The 20,270-nt window shown below is 43.8% G+C and overlaps 1 protein-coding gene across 4 annotated transcripts in view; it reads left to right on the top strand.

The window, feature by feature from the left end:
* The window catches only part of hipk3a (homeodomain interacting protein kinase 3a), a 334,036-nt gene that overhangs the window by 65,117 nt on the left and 248,649 nt on the right, over nucleotides 1-20,270 (top strand). The gene's annotated exons all lie outside the window — the stretch shown is intronic.

Raw genomic sequence — 20,270 nt, 5'->3', positions numbered from 1 at the left:
CCCACACCAGGACTTGATGGTTGAGGAAGGTGCGTTGATAATGTGGCCAAACAGGTTGAGTATCCACCTGCAAATCCTTCCAACATGCCAGTGACAGGCAATAAAAGCAGAACGACCCTGGTCAGCCACTATCCATGGCTCCAGACTACAATATGTGTGTGAAAGTGCAAGTTGCCACAGCATCTCTGACTCTCTGGGTGAACTGTAACACGTAGTCACTTCCCTCGCTAAACCGCTTGGCCAGTTGTAGAAACATTACAATGACTGTCATTTATTTAAAAAATATATATATTTTTAATCTCCTTTTTCACATTTTCTCCCAAATTTGCACCCACCAACAATAAGCAGTAACAAATATAATATCAATCCCCATATCAATAACAACGATCCCAACTGATTGTCATTTAAACCAAACATTACATGCCCAATTTCTGGGCTGGAACTTGAACCCACAATCTGATGACTCAGAGGACCAGTGTTATCACTGGGCCATGGCTGCCACTTCTGGAACTAACATATCATGAAAACAGAATGAAAAGTGGCACTTCTGTATTCCTAGGTTTAGTAAAATCAAGCTCACAAAAATTTGAGTTCTGTAACATTACTTTAAACTTGCAACCCTTGAATTGGGGAGCCTTTAGGTTTGGAATATGTTACAGAGGAGGCGCTATTTGGCCCATCAAATCTGTGTCGGCTCTGTAGCGCAGTGCATGCAGCCCCATTTTCCTGTTCTGTCTCCACAGGACTTGTTATTCTTCTTTGATATTATAGATCTCTATTATAAGCATCCTTGGAGGAAGCAAGTTCCAGGTTATCACCACTCGTTGTAAAAAAAGGAACTTGCTCACGTGCCTCCCCCCACCCCCCGCACCTCTTGCCCAAAATCTTAAATGTGTGCCCCTTGTACTTGTACCATCGGCTGCTGGAAACTGTGATTTGCAGAGATCCTAAAGACTATTGAGAAGAAATTCCTTACTTGTATCGACACAATACCTCATGTTTTATTTCCTCACCCCTTGCCCACAACTCTTCCTGCAAAATTCCCCTATGAAAATTGATACTGCTTTTGTTTATGTTCCTAGAACATTGATCATGAGCTTATCCAGAAACCCCGCCTCTCCTAGGCTCAGTTTGATTGTTGCAACATTGCAGCTAATGAAAATAAAGGGATACATGACTAGGAATTAGATTATTCTAATTGAATTTGCTCAAAAAACAGAAGCTGGTGTAGTGGAGGGAGGTAATGTGGCTCTTGAACTCGTGCCAAAACAGGGCCAGTGCTTTACACTCGCTGTTTTTTCATATTCAGGCTATTGTGGGAAGCTTTACAGTGATGACCTGGAGGGTCTGTTTAAATGCTGTCATGAACAGCCTCCTATTTTTTTTTGCCTTGTGTCAACCTAAATTCATCTAAAACTCTGCTGCCCATATGTTAGTTTAGTCCTGTTTACCCATCACCCATGTGCTCACTAAATGTCATTTGCTCCCAATCTACTGATGCCTTAATTTTAAATTCCCATCCTTTGTTTCAGCTCTGTCCATGGATCTCTTTGCTCATCCCCAATTATGCAATTTCCTCCAGTTATAAAATCCTCCAAGATCTCTTTGCCCGTCCAATTTTCACCTCTATGCATCCGACTGTCATTGTTGCACCATTACTGGCAGTGCCTTCAGTTGCTTCAGCTTTAAGTTCTGGAATTCTTTCCCGAAACCTATTTGTTTCTCTATCTCTGTTTCCTCCTTTAAGTTGTTGGTTAAAACCCTTTGACCCAGCTTTTGGTTATCAGTCTTATGTTGTTCAGTGTCAAACTTTGCTTGATAATGCTCCTATGAAGAGCCTTGAGGCATTTTATTACACTAAAGGTGCTATATCAATGCAATTTGTTGTGATATCTGTAATTCTGCAATGTGTATTCCATTGTTAAACTTTCGCTCTTGCTCTCTCTCCTTTCTCTCTCTCTCTCTCACACTCTTTCCCCCCCCCCCCCCCCCCCCAATCCTAAATCGCATAACTGATAGCCGGCCTCTCCCTGGGGATGTCAGGATGAATGGTTTATTATTTTAACTTGGATGAACGCATAATCTCCAAGAATGTCTGACGCTGTTTTAATCCTCCCTTTTGCATTTTCTCTTCAGTTCTTCAGAATCGTACCCCTTTCTGTCTTCACCATGTTTTGTTTTATTTTTCTCATTGGGTGTGATTTAAAGAATTGAGGCTCTTTTGCTTTCTTTGTGCTGTGGGACAGCCCGGCATATGCTGCAAACTTCATTCTCAGACTGCCGCACCAAAAGGCATTGGAATATAGCCCCAAAGTTTAGCATCTGTAAAATGGAGTCTGCTTTAATATTTTAAATGCTCAGTCAAATGCCTTGGGCGGGATTTGCCGCATAACTGGCTGTGTGTTTTGCGGCGGCAGGAGGCGGCCTGCCATTGGCCAGCAAGACTCCACTGTGTTGCACCCTTTGCTGCCGTGAAACCCACACGCGGCAGGGGTACACTGTCAACAGGAACTGAAGTTCCCGCCGGTGTGAACGACTGGAAACTTCTGTCCCTTAAAGATACATCTCCATCAAAGTTTGCTCATCTTTCAATTCAGGATTTAGACAGTGGCTTTGAATCTGAGAGTTGCAAACATCGATTCAGCCTCAACTGGAGTATGGTGCCAAATTCTGGGCACCACACTTCAGGTACGATTAGCGAAGGTGCAGAAAAAATTAACAAGAATGGCTTTGGGGATGAGGGACATCAGTTATGAGGATAGATTGGAGAAGTTCACCTTAGAGAAGGGAAAGTTAATAGGAGATATAATAGAAGTGTTCAAAATCATGAGGCATTTGACAGAGTAGTAAGGGAGGAACTTCCTTTGGTGGAAGGGTTTGAGCCAGAGGACACCAATTTAAATTGATTGGCAAAAGAACCAGAGGCAACATGAGGAAAACTGTTTCATATCGTGCATGTTCAGAATCTGGAATTCACTGCCTGAGAATGTGGCGGAGGCTTTCAAAAAGGAATTGGATAATTGGGCAGCATATTGCTTCACAGCTCCACGATCCCAGATTTGACTCCCGGCTTGGGTCACTGTCTGTGGGGAGTCGGAACGTTCTCCCCGTGTCCGTGTGGGTTTGCTCCGGTTTCCTCCCACAGTCCAAAGATGTGCAGGTTAGGTGGATTGGTCATGCTAAATTGCCCTTCGTGTCCAAAAAGGTTACATTGGGTGACTGGGCTACAGGGATAGGGTCGAAGTGTGGGCTTGGGTGGGGAACTCTTTTCAAGGGCCAGTGCAGACTCGAATGGCCTCCTTCTGCACTGTAAATTCCATGATAATCTAAAGAGAATGAATTTACAGGGCTATGGGTAAAGGCAGGGGAGTGGGATGAGCTCCGTTAGAGCTGACACGGACATATCGGACCAAATGGCCTCCTGTATACTGTTACCATTGTAAAATGTGATGAACAGCATTTAATCTGAAGTTCAAAGTTAGTAATTTCAATAATTGTGTGATTGGGAATAGCTTGTGACATGTAGCTAATTAATTTGTCTGGAACATACAACAGAGTTTTGAACTACACAGACAGTATGGTACTTTAATGTTGGAATGCAGATAATTATCAACTTACATATGATATAGTTACAATCAAGCCATGAAAGGATAATTACTGCATGCCATGATTTCCTGTTTTTTATTGCATCTTTGCTCCTCCATGTCTGGAGAAACAAGATGGTGAAGCGATATAAACTAAATGGTAATATTTTGAGGGGAAATACAAGAGCAGAGGGATATTGGGGTTCAAATTCATAAATCCATGAAGCTGGCAGAGCAAGTTGGTAAACTAGTTAAGAAAGCATTTGGGATACTTGACTTTGCAAGTAGGGGCAATGAATTAAGTTAAGCTAAACTTTTCAAATCACTGGGTAGGCCTCAGCTGGAGGTACAATTCTGGTGTACATCTGACGGATGTCAATGTATTGGACGTTTGCCAGGATGATACCTGGAATAAGAGAGTTCAGTTATGTGTTGAGATTAAAACAGCTGGCATTGTTCTCTTTCGTGTGGAGAAGATGAAGGAAAACCCAAATAAAGGAATTCAGAATTATGGGCGGCTTCAATAAAGCGAGTCGGGAGAAACTGTTTCCTCTGGCAAGTCAATCAATAACTGGAAGTGATGGATTTAAAATAATTGGCAAAAGAGCTGGAAGACGGCAAGGAGAAATATTTGACAATATTTTACACACACAATTGTTAAAGTCTGGAATGTAATTAATGCCTGAGCAAGCTGGCAGAAGCTTGTCCGAAGGAAATTGGATAAATAGGTATGCGAAGAGGCCAGATTTGCAGCGTTATGGTAAAAAGCTGCAGTGTGAGGTTAAATTGCATAGCTCCTTCAAGAACCAGACATGACGGGCTGAATGGCCTCCTGTGCTGCAGGATTCTATGATTTGAAACGCAACTTCAAATGGATCTGTAAATTGTGAAATGAGAGAAATTTTAAAGGATAGATACACCAGTGTTTTATTCTGAGTTGAGTCATAAAATCTAAATGAGAGAATGGAAATTATAATATAGTAGCAGGTGTCATCTGCATCCTGCATTAAATTCCATGGTTCATAAATGATACAAGAAGGCAAAGCTGGGTAGAATATATCCAACCAGGTGTCCCTGTTTCTGAAGTAATTCAGAATTGCAAAAAGTTATTGAAAAGGGAAGATACCCCTTAGAGTGTTTTCATGATGCTTAAAGAAAGAAAGAACCTGCCTTTATACAGTATCTTTCTCATTCTCAGGCCATACCATACTGCTTCTCGAGTCCCTAAATTTCTTTAGTAATGCAGTCACTGTTAGACAGGCCAATTAGATCAGTGTATTAGCTTTCATTCGCGATGACTGAGGAATAAACATTAGCCAGGGCACAATTCCATTGCTCCTCTTTTGAGTGGTGCCACTTGAATATGCAGGTAAGGCCTTTATTTAATGTCTACATGAAAGATTGCTTCTATGAGAATGCAGTACTCCCTCAGTACCACACCAAAGTATTAGGCGGGACTATGTACACAAGTGCTGGAGCAGGGATTGAACTATTCCTAAACCAAGTTCGGGGCGTCATGGTGGCACGGTGGTCAGCACTGCTCCTTCACAGCTCCAGGGACCCGGGTTTAATTCCGGCCTCGGGTGACTGTGTGGAGTTTGCACTTTCTCCCTGTGTCTGCATGAGTTTCCTCCGCGTGCTCCGGTTTCCTCCCACAGTACAATAAAGTGCAGGTTATGTGGAGTGGCCATGCTAAATTGCCCCTTAGTGTCCAAAAGGTTACGTGGAATTACTGGCTCACGGGAATAGGGTGGAGGCGTCGGCTTAAGTAGGGTGCTTTTCCCAAGGGCCTGTGCAGACCTAATGGGCGAATGGCCTCCTTCTGACTGTCAGGATTCTATGATTCTATAAAGTTGACACAATTGTTGATTATTTCACTGTTCCAATTTGCTGCTTTGGTTAAGCTTCAAATATTTCTAATTCAGTTCAATTTCTTAAATTAATTTAAAAAAAAAAAACATTAATATAATATTCCACCAGTATGAAATGTGTGCTGCCAACATCAATGTTCAACACCAATGTTAATTGGTGCAAGGTAGAGTAATTGCTATCTCTATATGCAACTCAGTAGAGCACATTATTGATTAAAATGTCACCCAGATCGTTGGGGTTATTAAAAAGACATGCATTTCTGTTTAGTCTTTCATGATCCCATGATGTCTCAAAGTGCTTTGTTGCCACTGAAGTACATTCTTGAAGTGTGTCACTGTTGTAATGTCGGAAAATCTGGCAACAAATTTGCACATAGCAAGCTCTCAAACAAGAATGTGATAACCGAGCGAATAGGAGCAGGAGAAGGCCATTCGGCCCTTCGAGCCTGCTCTGCCATTCATTATGATCATCATCTAGTTCAATCGCCTAATCCTGCTTTCCCCCATATCGTTTTATCCCCATCACCCTAAGTGCTGTATCTAACTGCTTCTTGAAAACATAACATTGTTTTGGCCTCAACACTTCCTGTGGTAACGAATTCCACAGGTTCACCACTCTGTGAAGAAATATCTCCTAATTTCAGTCCTAAATGGTCTACTCCGTATCCTCAGATTGTGACTGTGACTCCCTGGTTCTGGACACACCCACCATCGGGAACAATCTTTCTGCATCTACCCTGTCTAGTCCTGTTGAATTTTATAGGTTTCTACGAGACCATAATGACCAAATGATTTGCTATTTTAATGATATTGCATGGCAGATGCATATTGGCCAGGACACTCAAGATGCCACTGCTCTTCATCAAAATTGAATCTTTTGCATCCACTTGTTGAGGCCTCTGTTTAGTGTCTGATTCGAAACACATCACCTCTGCCAGTGCAGCACACCTTCGGTACTACAGTAGAATTGTTGAGCTACATTTTGTGCTCAAGTCTCAAGGACTGTATGACTTAAGAGGCATGACTGAGCCATGGCTGACATGTTAAGGAACTGCTGGAAGAATTAAAAGAGAAAGCAGTATTTTTAAACTGGAAGTTGCAATCTCAGTAGCATTTTTGTCTGTGTCATTTAATTTTGCACATTTCTAGCATTCCTGAAATGGAGGCTGTGCAAACGGATGCAAACTCTAGCTCAGGAATCCTGCTTTCAGAACCCATTCAACTCAATCCAGCCCTCTAACACTAGGCAACTCAATCCTTTTTTGTTGATTTTGTCCTGTTTTGAATCTCGTGGACTAGTGGGGGTTTAAAATGGGCTGTTCTCAGCAGTGTTGGCTCATGGCACAGCAATCCTAGATCAAACATCAAGATCTGTTAGTATCAGCAATTTGAAGTTTAGGCAAATTAATGGGAACATGGGTTTTAACGTTGTATACAGCCTCGAGCCTCACAGCCTGTACTTAGAACGTTCTTTGAAGACTGAAGGTTTGGGTACGCCTGCTTTATGTGACCAAATATTCCAGATTGTCCAACAGTGAGTGCATGAAGTTGAATATAGGTTTCAGCTCGGTAAATAAAATAAGAGGCTAAAATTCCTCTGTTTGCTAATTTTAGTAGAACACCACGAGACAGCCACAGCTATTTTGTTTTTGGATAGGATTAGCAGTGGGATTTCAGCCTTGTAATAGCTAAAGTATGTGGCTCCAATGCATATGCTTCTGTAAAGGTAATTTTACATAGCAATTGTTCAGTTGTTGTAAAATTGACCAACCCCCCCCCCCTCCCCCATTTTGAGATAAATTCAGTTCCTTCATTGGGTCAAAATCCATAACATTACTGTGGTCGTATCTGTACCACATGGTCTTCAGCGGTTCAAGAAGATGACTGAACACCACCTGCTTGAAGTTGATTAGGAATAAATACTGTCCTTTCCAGCGATGCCCACATCCCCTGATTTCATAGAACAAATATAAACCACAGAACATTTCTTTGTCTTCAGAAATGCAGCATCACAATTGACTATTGACCTGGATTCTTTTTAAAATGCATTAATGAGATCTGAACGGCACTGGCATTGCCAAACCCTCACTGCCTTTGAGAAGACGGTAGTGAGCTGCCTTCTTGAACCACTGCGATCCATGTGATGTAGGTACAAGAACACCCACAGTGCTGTTAGCGGGCTTCTTACAAACCCTGTCTCTGCTTTGATTGATTGGGTTGAGATATCATAGTCTTGACATTTTTTTCATTTGCTATCAGACAACATCCAGTGTAATTTTAAATTACAAATGTTAAATTCTCATTCATGTTTTCAAATCCCGTCATGGCCTCTCCCCTCCCTAATACTCTAAGCTTCCCCAGGCCTCGGAGACCTTGGTACTGTTCCAATTCTGGCCGTTTGCACATCCCTCACTTCAATCACTCCATCATTGGCCGTGCCTTCAGTTGCCAAAACTCTAAACTCTGGAATTTCTCCATCGACCTTTAATAAAGATGCACCTTAAAACCTGCCTCTTTGGCCAACCATTTGATTGTCTGTTCTAATATCTCCTCCACTTGTGGCTTGATGTCAAATTCTGTTTATATTATTTTGGTACTGCAGCAGGTTTGTTACTAATCTTACATACCTGAATTGTTGAATCTTGAGTGGCAAAACAGAAGTGACACTCTTGCACTTGACCCTTCTGCTGCCAAACTACTGATTAAAAGGCAGCTATTTTAACATTGTGATCTGTTGCCATCCTGTTGGGTTAGAACCACAGGACTCTTGTAGTTATTTTAGGTAATATTTTAGTTTAAATCCACTGATTGTAATTACTTTTTGTATCTGGTCAGTAGGATAAGCTTCAGCACTGTTTCATCAGTTAAGTTGACTTTGTTCAATGACCCACATAATGTTACCCACTCAATGCCTCTTCCATGTAGAATATTGGTGGGATGCCGGTCATTATTTAAATCTAACTACTAAATTAAGTCATTCACTGAAATTGCAACAAATGGAATTAGAGATAAATGCATTGTTTGTGGTGCAGTTTCTGGATCAGCGAGTTTATTTCAGCAATACAACACAGTTGTGGTAGGTTTAAATTATGTTATAAATTGTCCTCATTGCTTATGATGGACTCAGCGCCCCAAGATTCTAATCTTACACAACTCCTGACACATGCCAAGCCATCCATCTTCTGACGTGCTGTGCTTTCCACCTCATGGCCTTGTCACTCAGTACTCCAAGCCTTTGTGTCAGATCCTTGCTTTGACCTTTGAGTGAAGTTCAGTCTCAACTGTAGTGGACCTATTTGGAAATGCCACAAGCCATGTACAGTTTACATCTTGTAAATCGCTTGAATCTCAGCACTACATCTTGATACTCATTGCTCGTAAGTTAAATGTAACCGTTTTTTCTGTCTATACATAATAAACATTGATGATTTGCTGAGATATATCCTGCAGCAACAACTTAAATGTGGATTTTCCACTCAGAAAACACAGGAATGAGATTGCAAAATACAGAAATGGAAGATCTTTGTCGAGATTATTACAAAGATTGATGGTTAGGCTAAATGAAACGTTTTGCTGGTTTTGAATTGTTGCACTAGGTGTGCAAGGGAACAAACTGTTATCTCACAAAGAATTGCCTGCTATAGAGTAACTCATTGTTAGAGTGGCAGTAGTAACATCAAATGGACCAGTAAGAACTGTTACCTTGATGACTGGGTTTTAACTACAGTGCACTTGAAGTATCTGTAAGGATACCGTAACTGCAATATGAATGCACACTGCTGTTCCTGTTGAAGTGCAAATGCAGCTAGAGTCTGATAACCTTCAGAAGTGAGGCTGCCTTGAGGATGTAGTCTTGCTCTGCTTAGCTTTTGGGGCCAATCAAGTCCAAGGCTTCAGACTTACACTCCCAGGTTTAGTTAAAGTGCACAGCTATTTTGACTCTGCACATCTGCCCAGCTTTGGAGTGTGAATGCACCGCATGAGGTTGAATTTGTTGCATGCATGAAAAATTTAACTCCCAGATGGGAAAGAGCAGCCAGCCCATTGGCACGTGGCAATAGGAGGCCAGGCTGCGTTAATGGCTGTTTGGGCTACACAGCTTGAAGCTGCCTGCTGCCAAGCAAGGTAAATACAAGATGATCATCGCTTTTCTAGAGCAGTTTGGAAGAGCTTCCTCTCGTCCAGCAGAGGAAAATTTAACGTTTATCTAGTAAAAGGCTTTTTCAGTCTCAGCTGTCATGTCAGACTTACCTCTGGACAGGGCTTGTATCGATACCATCTTGAGGCAAACTTGTATAAATGTTTGAGGTTCCCATCTAACTCTGAGCGGGCACTTTAGAGGCATGAAAATATCAGCCCCCCCCCCCAGATGAACAGCTCCTCAAATAAAGTCATGAACCACTTCGACCACACCTCAACCCTCTTCTGACGCCCTCAACTCAAACTTAATCTTCTCCAGACTGAGAAAGTCATACAAGTCCTCCAGTCAGGCCGCCACACTCGGCGGCATATCTGACCTCCAATTCAACAAGATCCTTTGTCACGCAGTCAGAGAGGCGAAGGTCACTACATAGACCCCCTTTCCTCCAGCAGCTGCGGCTCCTCCAAAACCCCAAAGATCGCCGCCATTGGGTTTGGCATAACCTCAGCCTCCACTATCCTGGATAACATCCCTAACACTGCCTCCCAAAAGCTCTCCAGCTTCTCGCAACCCCAGAACATGTGAGCATGATTCACCTGACCCGCCCACACTTCTCACACCCATTGGTCACCCCCTGCAAGAACCCACTCAAACTCGCCCGAGTCGCGTGCACCCTGTTCACCACCTTGAACTGAATCAAGCTCATCCTCACGCAGGAGGAGGTGGAGTTCAACCACTGCATCGCCTCACACCAAATCCTCATCCTGCTTCCCTCCCCAACTCCTACTCCCACTTGAGCTTTACTCCTACTCCCACTTGAGCTTTACCCTCACCACCTGCGCCTTGCCCTGCTCTCCCAACCATCTGTCTAAGTCCCCAATTCTATCCTCCCCCAAATTGTCAGAGAGCAGCAGTTGCTCCAACACATGCGCCCTGGTAACTGGGGAAATGCCTGCATATACCTAAACTTGCTACCCCGTGGCAGCTCAAACCTCTCCCCCAGCTTATCCAGCCTCACAAACCTCCCCTCTGAAACATATCCCTAACCCGCTCCAGCCCTGCCTCCCTCCACTTCCCATCCATTCCATCCATCTCCCCCACCCCCTTGCTTAAACCTGTGGCTCCCATACAGTGACGTCAGCACCAACGTTTTATCCAACTTAAAATGCCTCCTCAACTGGTTCCATACCCCGATAGTCAACTGCACCGCCAGACTCACCATATACTCCCCCGGGGCTAATGGTAATGGGGCTGTCACCAAGGCCCTCAAACTAGAACCCCTGCAGGACTCCTCCTCCAACCTAACCCACTTTGGCCCCCGCCCTGCCACATTCACTGGGAACACCTCACTCTTCCCTATGTTCATCTTTCACCCAGAGAAGGCTCCAAACTTCCCCAACAGGTCCGTAATTCTCCCCATGCTCTCCAGCGGGTCCGGCACACATACAGCAGGTTGTCTGCGTACAATGACACCCGATGCTACCTGCCCCCGTCACAATCCTTCACCACTTGGTCGCTCCCCGAAGGGGCCATCGCCAAGGGCTCATTCGCCAACGCAAATAATAATGGCAACAGTGGGCACCTCTGCCCCGTTCCCCTATGCAGCCCAAAACACCCTGAAGCTGTCTCGTTCGTACGGACACCACCGGGGACGCATACAAAAGATGCACCCACGCCACAAACTTCGACCCAAACCTACTCAGAATTCCGAACAAGTACCTCCACTCTGCCTGGTCAAAGGTCATCTCCGCAACCATAGATACAATAACCTCCGATGCCCACCCCCCTGACGGAGTCATAACTACATTCAACAGCCTCCTCATGTTGCTGGAGACCTGCCTACCCTTCACAAAAATCTGTTTGGTCCTCGGAGACCACCTCTGACACACACCGCTCCAACCTACATGCCAACACTTTCGCCGGTACCTACACATCCATGTTCAACAAAGAGATGGATGGACCTGTTGGACCCACACTCCAGTGGCTGCTTCCCCTTCTTCGGAATCAACAAAATTAATGCCTGCGGCAACATTGCTGGCAACTCACCCCTCTCCACCGCTCACTAAACATCACCAAAAGGTGGGGGCCAAATCTGTCGCAAACTGCTTTAAAATTCTGCCGGAAAACACCATGTTCCATTACTGGCAGGAGAACCGATTTATGATGGGCCAAAGTCTGTCGGATGCTCAATGTCACATGAGCAACCCTTTCTTTCAGCCTTTGCTGAAAACTGTTTTGGTTGGCATTAAGTTGTATCTAAATATGCTTTTCTTCGAAAATTATCTTGGCCCATAAGTTTTCAAGCTGGGGTCCACAGGACCATAGGGGCAAATTCAAAAGGGATCCTCAAGGTAATCAGATATCTCCCAGTTCTTTGCATGTGATTTTCTTGACTTTTATATCTGATTATATAAAAACAGTGTTTCTGCAACTGTAGCACTATTTTCCCTTGGTTGGTAGGCACTACTTAGACCCAATGGTGTATATATATGGAAAAGATTAGTCTCTTTCCCCTGCGTCACCCCCCCCCCCCCCCCCCCCCCAATCCCACCATCTTGATGCTGATTCCTTGTTGTAGTTTACTCTATGTCAAATCCTTGTGCTTCAAAGTTGGCAGACGTGACCAAAGAAATTGGCATGAAATCAGGCAGAACTGCCACCCCAACAAAACTGACAGATTGTGAATCGAGGCGATCTGCAACTGGTAGATTGCATGTAACTTGCATTGGTAGCTTTGAGACGGAGGCTATTCGCCCTTTTGTGCCTATGCCTGCATTCTGAAAGAGCCATCCAATTACTTCCATGACTCTGCTTTTTCCCCACAACATTGCCTAATTTCCCATTTTAGCTATTTATATACAATTCCATTTTTGAAAGTTATAATTGAATCTGCTACCCCCATCCTTTTAGGCAGCGCATCCCACCTGCTGGGATTTTTCTCTTAGTTTCCCTTGCTGGCTTTTTTTTCCACTTATGTTAAATTGCTGTCCTCTGGTTGCCACCTGTTCTGATGCACCTTATTTTCTTAAAAATTCTTTAAATTTTAAGGGCTTTTTGTGGTCAGTGATGGTTTTCCCCCTAAGTTTCCTGCTGGCGTACGATGTGATGTTGCTGTACCTTCTTGGAGACTCCTTTGTTTTAAAAAAAAAAATTATTGTGAAATAGGCAGACATCATTCGGTGGACAAATGAAGTCTTCTGAGGGGAGAGCAGAGGGAAAGTACTGGGTGCACAGTGTTGTTTCAATTAAAATGTTGTGAGCTCTTTATTGTTGAAACCATTATGAAAATTGAAATCATCAGCAATTCCGAAAGGCAACACTTGCCATTCTGTCGGATTATTTTATGTAACAGTGTTATTGATGTTGGAAGTCTGACATGTTTGCTTGGAACCAGTCATTCAGTTCCATTCTGTCTCCAAGGGACTGGGAGCCTTTTCTGAATGGCATCCAGCTTTGAAATAGGAGGTGTTGCTGTTGGAATGCTTGCTCTTGCAATGGAATTAGTCTTTGTTTGCTTTGCTGCAGATTTGTGGAATGCTAGAGCTGGCAATTCTAAATAGAAAGTCCCGATAGGCCACTGTTGCTTCTGTCTACCTCAAAGTTAATTTTAGGTGTCAGATGTGGTTTGGTGTGCAGTACTTGCCTCTGAGTCAGAAGGTCATAAAAGTTCAAATCACACTCCAGAGACCTGAGCACATAATCCTGGACAGCACTCCCAGAGCAGTACTTAGGGAGTGCAACACTGTTGGAGATGCTGACTTCTGGATGAAATAATAAGCAGAGGCTCCCTTCTCTCATATTACCATAAAATATCCCATGGCTCTATTTGATGAAGAACACTAGATTTGCCCAGGAAGCCCAAGGCAATGTTTATTATCTCAACCAACATCAGTAAAATAAAACAGATTATCTGATGATGTAAATAAGGAAAGACTATTTCTATTGGTTGGTGCATTGGTAATTATAGAGCACAAATTGTCACTAGAGCGACAAGGATAGAAATTAGATTTTTTTTCTCTGCACAGGACCATGTTAATGCTTAGGATGCTAATAGAAACACTGGTGTGAGTATATTATGAAATTGTGCTTGATGACAAATAATGATTTTTAACCAATCGGCTTGAAACCTAAATTGAATGCTTTTTAAGAATGGACTAAAGGCAACTTGACCTTGAAGTCAAAGGCGCCCATCCAGTTTGTAACACTGTCTTCCACATTCCAATCCATTGAGATGGAGGCTCCATGTCTGTAAAGACCCATCAAGGACAATAACCAGGGGAATATAAGTGAACCACATATCCTGTCCACATCAAGGGCTGAGGTATCCAACTGATGGAGATCACAGAATACAGATTGAAAATCCCTTATTCGAAATGCTTGGGCCGAATGTGTATCAGAGTTTGGAATTTTTTGGATTTCGGAATATATTGAGCAGGTGCGGCGTGCGTTGGGAACTGCGCACCCATGTGACTGACCCTTCAACTAAGGGGAACAGCTGCTCCCTATCCTCCCGGGCCATGCCCCTCATAATCTTGTACACCTCGGTCAGGTCGCCCCTCGGGCTTCTTTACTCCAGCGAAAACAACCCAAGCCTATCCAACCTTTCTTCATAAATTAAATGTTCCATCCCAGGAAACATTCTGGTGAATCGTCTCTGCACCCCCTCCAGTGCAATCACTTCCTTCCTACAATGTGGCAACCAGAATTGCACACAAAATCCCAGCTGTGGCCTCACCAAGTTCTATACAACTCCCACATGGCCTCCCTGCTTTTGTAATCTAGGCCTCGATTGATAAAGGTAAGTGTCCTGCATGCCTTTTTCACCCCCTAACCTGCCCTTCTGCCTTCAGAGATCTATTGTCAAACATGCCATTGTTCCTCGGAACTACCCAGTATCTTGCCATTCATTGAATACTTCCTTGTCACATTACCCCTTCCAAAGTGTATCACCGCATACTTTTCAGGGTTAAATTCCATCTGCCACTTTTCTGCCCATTTGACCATCCTATCTATATCCTAAGACACTCAACCTCACTGTTAACCACCCAGCCAATCTTTGTGTAATCCACAAACCTACTGGTCCTACCCCCTACCTAGTCATCTATGTCATTTATATAAGTGACAAACAATAGGGGACCCAGCAGAGATCCCTGTGGTACGCCACTGGACATGAATGGTTGAACAGGCTTGAAGGGCCGAATGGCCTACTCCTATTTTCTATGTTTCTGTGTTTGTTGTCTTATTGCAACAAAAGTTAAATACACTGGAGATGAACCATGAAACATAATCACTTGAACATTGGGACTCTAGCTGAGAGGAGGTACATAATCATGAACTTATCAAGCTACAATGGAAATGCCTAATTACTTGAACAACTTGGCTGAGGTTTCAAGACATGAACTGATTTAAGTTACAAGGAGAATACACCACCATGTTTGATTCACTGGGTGACATCATGTGACAGGCCCACACTTCGTGTGTTAAACTTCGACTTTTGCTGCAAGTAAAGGACAAACAGAAACATAGAAAGCAGGAGTAGGCCATTAGGCCCTTCGAGCCTGCACCAGCATTCATTATGATCATGACTGATCCAACTCGGTAACTTGTTTCTGCTTTCCCCCCATATCCTTTGACCGTTTTGCCCCAAGAGCTATATCTCACTCCGTGAAAGCATAGTGTTTGGGCCTCAACCGGCTCACTCTATGGGTGAAGAACTTTCTCCTCATCTCTGTTTTAAATGGTTTACCCCGTATTCTTAGACTGGCTCTGGACTCTCCTGCCATCGGGAACATCTTTTCTACATCCACCCTGTCTAGTCCTGTTATAATTTTATAGGTTTCGATGAGATCCTCCCTCATTCTTCCAAACTCCAGCGAATATAACCCTAACCGACTCAATCGCTCCTCATATGTCAGTCCTACCATCCCAGAAATCAGTCTGGTAAACCTTCGCTGCACTCCCTCTAAGGCAAGAATGTTTTTCCGCAGATAAGGAGACCAAAATTGCTCTCACTATTCCAGGTGTCGTCTCGCCAAGGCTCTGTATAATTGCAGCAAGACATCCCTGCTCCTGTACTCGAAACCTCTCGCTATGCAGGCCAACATACCATTTGCTTTCTTTACCACCTGCTGCACCTGCATGCTTACTTTCAGCGATTGGTGTACAAGGACACCCAGGCTTCGTTGCACATTCCCCTTGACATGGGATCGATTTCCAGCTTGGATCACTGTGCGGAGTCTGCACATTCTCGCCGTGTCTGTGTGGGTTTCCTCCGGGTGCTCCGGTTTCCTCCCACAGGTAGAGAAAAGACGTGCTTGTTAGGTGAATTGGACGTTCAGAATTCTCTCTGTGTACCCGAACAGGTGCCGTAGTGTGGCGACTATGGGACTTTCACAATAACTTCATTGTAGTGTTAATGTAAGTCTACTTGTGACACTAATAAAGATTATTATTTTTCAATCTATAGCCATTCAGATAATGATCTGTCTTCCTGGTTTTGCTACCAAAGTGGATAACCTAATTTATCTACATCATACTGCATATGTTATGCATTTTCCCACTTATTCAACTTGTCCAAATCACATTGAAGGATCTCTGCATCATTCTCACAGCTCACCTTCCCACCCAGCTTTGTGGCATCTCCAAATTTGGGGATATTGCTTTTAGTTTCCCAATCTTTAATCATTAATATACATTGTGAATAGGTGGAGACCTAGCACTGAACCCTGCGGTACCCCACTAGTTACTGCCTGCCATTTGGAAAAAGACCTATTTATTCTTACTCTTTGTTTCCTGTCTGTCAGCCAGTTTTCTATCCATCTCAATACACTACCCCCGATCTCATGCACTTTCATTTTTCACCGTAATCTCTTTTGTGTGATTTTGTTGAAAGTCTTCTAAGGTCTAAATCAACTGCATCCAGTGGCAACCCCTCATCAACTCTACTAGTTTTTAAAAACAAATTTAAAGTACCCAATTATTTTTTTCTAATTAAGGGGCAATTTAGCATGGCCAATCCACTTAACCTGCACAAACTTTTTGTGTGGGGGTGAAACACACACAAACTCGAGGAGAATGTGCAAACCCCACACGGTCAGTGACCCAGGGCCGGGATCGAACCCGGGCCCTCAGCACCATAGGCAGCAGTGCTAGCCACCGTGCCGCCCAACTCTACTCGTTACATCCTCCAAAAACTTCCAGTAGATTTGTCAAGCATGATTTCCTTTTCGTTAATCCCTATTGACTATATCCAATCTTGCCACTGTTTTCCAAGTGCTCTGCTATTACATCTTTTATAATGAACTCTGACCCCACTACTGACGCCAGGCTGACTGGTCTATAATTCCTTGATTTCTCCCTGTCTTTTTAAATAGGGGGCTACATTAGAAAAGAAATTGAGACGCTAACAAGAGAAAAACCAAATTGGGTTCTACCTTCCTCCTCTTCAACCTACCTTGCAAGCTTTCGAACCCTGTTTGCTGACCGTGACCACCCAGCGATGTCCCTGCTGCAGGCAGAGACTTTGAATGAAATCAACCCCACACTACTGTCTCCAGAAGGACAGCCAAATCAGCCAGCTCTTTCTTTCAATTGCATATGTGTGTTGTGTGTGTACTTCATTTTTGTCTGGACTGCATGTTGTCTGATTAGTTATTTTATGGTTGCAGTGCGTCAGCAGTTCAACACTTAATTTCCAAGAATATTCTTTTTCAAGTTACAGTCAAATGAGGAGTGGGAAAAGAGCGGAACCATTCAACCCCTCCTTATCTTTAAAAATTTTTTTTAGAGTACCCAATTATTATTTTTTCCAATTAAGAGGCAATTTTAGCATGGCCAATCCAACTAACCTGCACATCTTTGGGTTGTGGGGGTAAAGCCCACGCACACACGGGAGAATGTGCAAACTCCACACAGACAGTGACCCAAGGCCAGGATTTGAACCCAGGTCCTCAGCACTGCAGTCCCAGTGCTAACCACTGCACCACATGCCGCCCCTTAGCCCCGTCTTTACCTAATTGTAACAGAGTAGAATACATAATGGTTTTCCAAGGAGAAGTGAAGAACATTTCAAAAAGAAAAAATTAAAAAGTGGAGAAAAGAATACTACCTGGTGGAAAAATGATGGAAGTGGTCATTGACTTTGTTCAGCAATAACCTGTTCTCTGATACTCAGTTGGGTTTTGCCAGGACCACATGGCTCCTTACCTCATTTTGCAGCCTTGGTCCAAACATGGACAAAATAACTGAACTCGAGATGAGAGTGATTGCCCTTGACACGAATGGGACATTTGACTGAGTGTGACATCAAGGAGTCCCAGCAAAACTGGAGTCAATGGCATTAGGAGAAAACGTTTCACTCGTTGGAGTCATACCTTGCACAAAGGAAGATACTTGGGGTTGTTGGAGGTCAGTTATCTCAGTTCCAGGACATTGTTGCAGGACTTCCTCAGAATAGTGTCCTGGGCTCTCAGCTGCTTGATCAATCACCTTCCCTCCATTATAGAGCCGAAGTGGGTCTATTCATTGATGATTGCAATGTTCAGTACCATTCGCAAATCCTGAGATACTTCACCGGTCTGTGTCCATATATAGCAAGGCCTGGACATCATTCAAACTTGGACTAATCATGCCACACAAGTGATAGGCAAATACCTCTGACAAAAGAGAATCTTCCTCATGACATTCAATGGCGTTGCCATCATTGAATGCCCTACTATCAACAACTTGGGGGTTACCATTGATCAAAGATTGAACTGGACCAGCCAAATAAATAGTTGCTACAAGAATAGGTCAGAGGCTGGGAATTCTATATTGGGCAGTTGCCTCCTGATTCTTCAGGAATCTGCCTTTGACCAGATATAAGTTCGGAGTGTGATGGAATGCACTCCACTTGCCTTGCTTAGTGCAGCTCAATCAACACTCGGGAAGCTCAGCACCATCCAGGAGAAAGCACCCAGCTTGTTTGGCACCCCATCCACCACCCTCAACATCAATCCCTCCAACACTGACGCGCTGTGGTAGCAATATGTACTATCTACAGGATGCACTGCAGTCACTTACCAAGGCTTCTTTGATGGCACTTTCCAAACCCATGAGCTGTACATCTAGAAGGGCAGGGGCGCATGGGCACACCGCCACCTTGAAGTTCCCCTTGAAGTCGAGCACCTTGCTGACTTGGAACTATATCACAGTTGTTTCATGTCTCTGGGTCAAAATCCTGGAACTCCCTTCATCACAGCACTACCCACACTGTATGGACTACAGCAGTTCAAGAAGGTGGCTCATCACTCCCTTTCAAAGGGCAGTTAGGAATTGGCAGTAAATGCTGGCTTTGCCAGCAATGGCCATAACCTGTCGAACCAATAAATAACAAAAACTGAGCAGCAGCACAAGCACGATGAACTGAATGGCATCACTATGCTTTAATGCAGCAAATTATGATCTAGAACGCACTGCCTGCAACAGTGGTGGAAGCCATTTCAATCATTTGTTTTTAAAGGGAATTGAAAGCGAAAGTTTTCTGGTGTTTGGGGAAAGGGAAGGGGCTAATTGGTCATCTTTCAAAGATCCACCACAGTTTTGATGGGCAGAATTCTGTCCTTCTGCAGTGTCGGATTCAGTGACTCTATGATGATTCCCTGATTCCAATATCCAAAATGTGGCTGGAAACTTGGGTACCTGTGGGACAGTGTGATTTTTAAGTCTGGTTTGCATGTGTAACTGACTACCTTATCTCCCTCGTGTTTTGGCCACTTCCACATATTGTATGGATATGTTTTCTTACGCCAGTTACCATGAGTGACCCTTCATATACTGCAGTGTTGTGCACTTCTACGATATGTCAGGCTTTTCTGGACCACAGAAGCATCTGAAAGACTGCATAAAATTGAAATATTATAATTCCTCAAGAGCAAGTTGTATACTGTGGAGAAAAAAATTAGGGAAATCACAATGATTGATACCACCAATCTTGGGTCTAAAAGCCTACAGATTACATAAAGGGCATTAAATTAGAGATTACATTAAAGGGCGGCACATTGGCACAGTGGTTAGCACTGCTGCCTCACAGCTCCAGGGACCTGGGTTCAAATCCGACCTTGGGTCTCTGTCTTTGTGGAGTTTGTACATTCTCCCCATGTTTGCGTGGCTTTCCTCCGGGTGCTGCGGTTTCCTCCCACAGTCTAAAGATATGCAGGTTAGATGGATTGGCCCTGATAAATTGTCCCTTAGTGTCCAGGGGTGTGCGGGTTTGGTTAGGGGGTTACGGAGGTAGGGTGGGGTGGATGGGAGTGGAAATGGGTAGAGTGTTCGTTCGAAGAGTCGACTCAATGGGCCGAATGGTAAGGAAGCTAAAGAGCTCCGCAGTTAGAACATAGAACATAGAACGATACAGCGCAGTACAGGCCCTTCGGCCCACGATGTTGCACCAAAACAAAAGCCATCTAACCTACACTATAGAACATAGAACGATACAGCGCAGTACAGGCCCTTCGGCCCACGATCTAAGGTCTCGGAAATTATGGAGTTCGAGCAAGGGATAAGACTGAATTCATAGATCAAAACCTGAGGTTCTAATAGATTTTATTCTTCCAATTTGATGAGACACTGGGTGGAATGTTGGGGAACAAGCTGGGAAGCGGAAGGGTGTTGATGTGGGCATAAAGCTGCAGGGTG

This window comes from Scyliorhinus torazame, chromosome 10 (genome assembly GCF_047496885.1).
Source record: "Scyliorhinus torazame isolate Kashiwa2021f chromosome 10, sScyTor2.1, whole genome shotgun sequence".
In the NCBI taxonomy this organism is placed as follows: domain Eukaryota; kingdom Metazoa; phylum Chordata; class Chondrichthyes; order Carcharhiniformes; family Scyliorhinidae; genus Scyliorhinus; species Scyliorhinus torazame.
The sequence above is the reverse complement of the archived record's forward strand: the minus strand, read 5'-3'. Positions and strand labels throughout refer to the sequence as shown.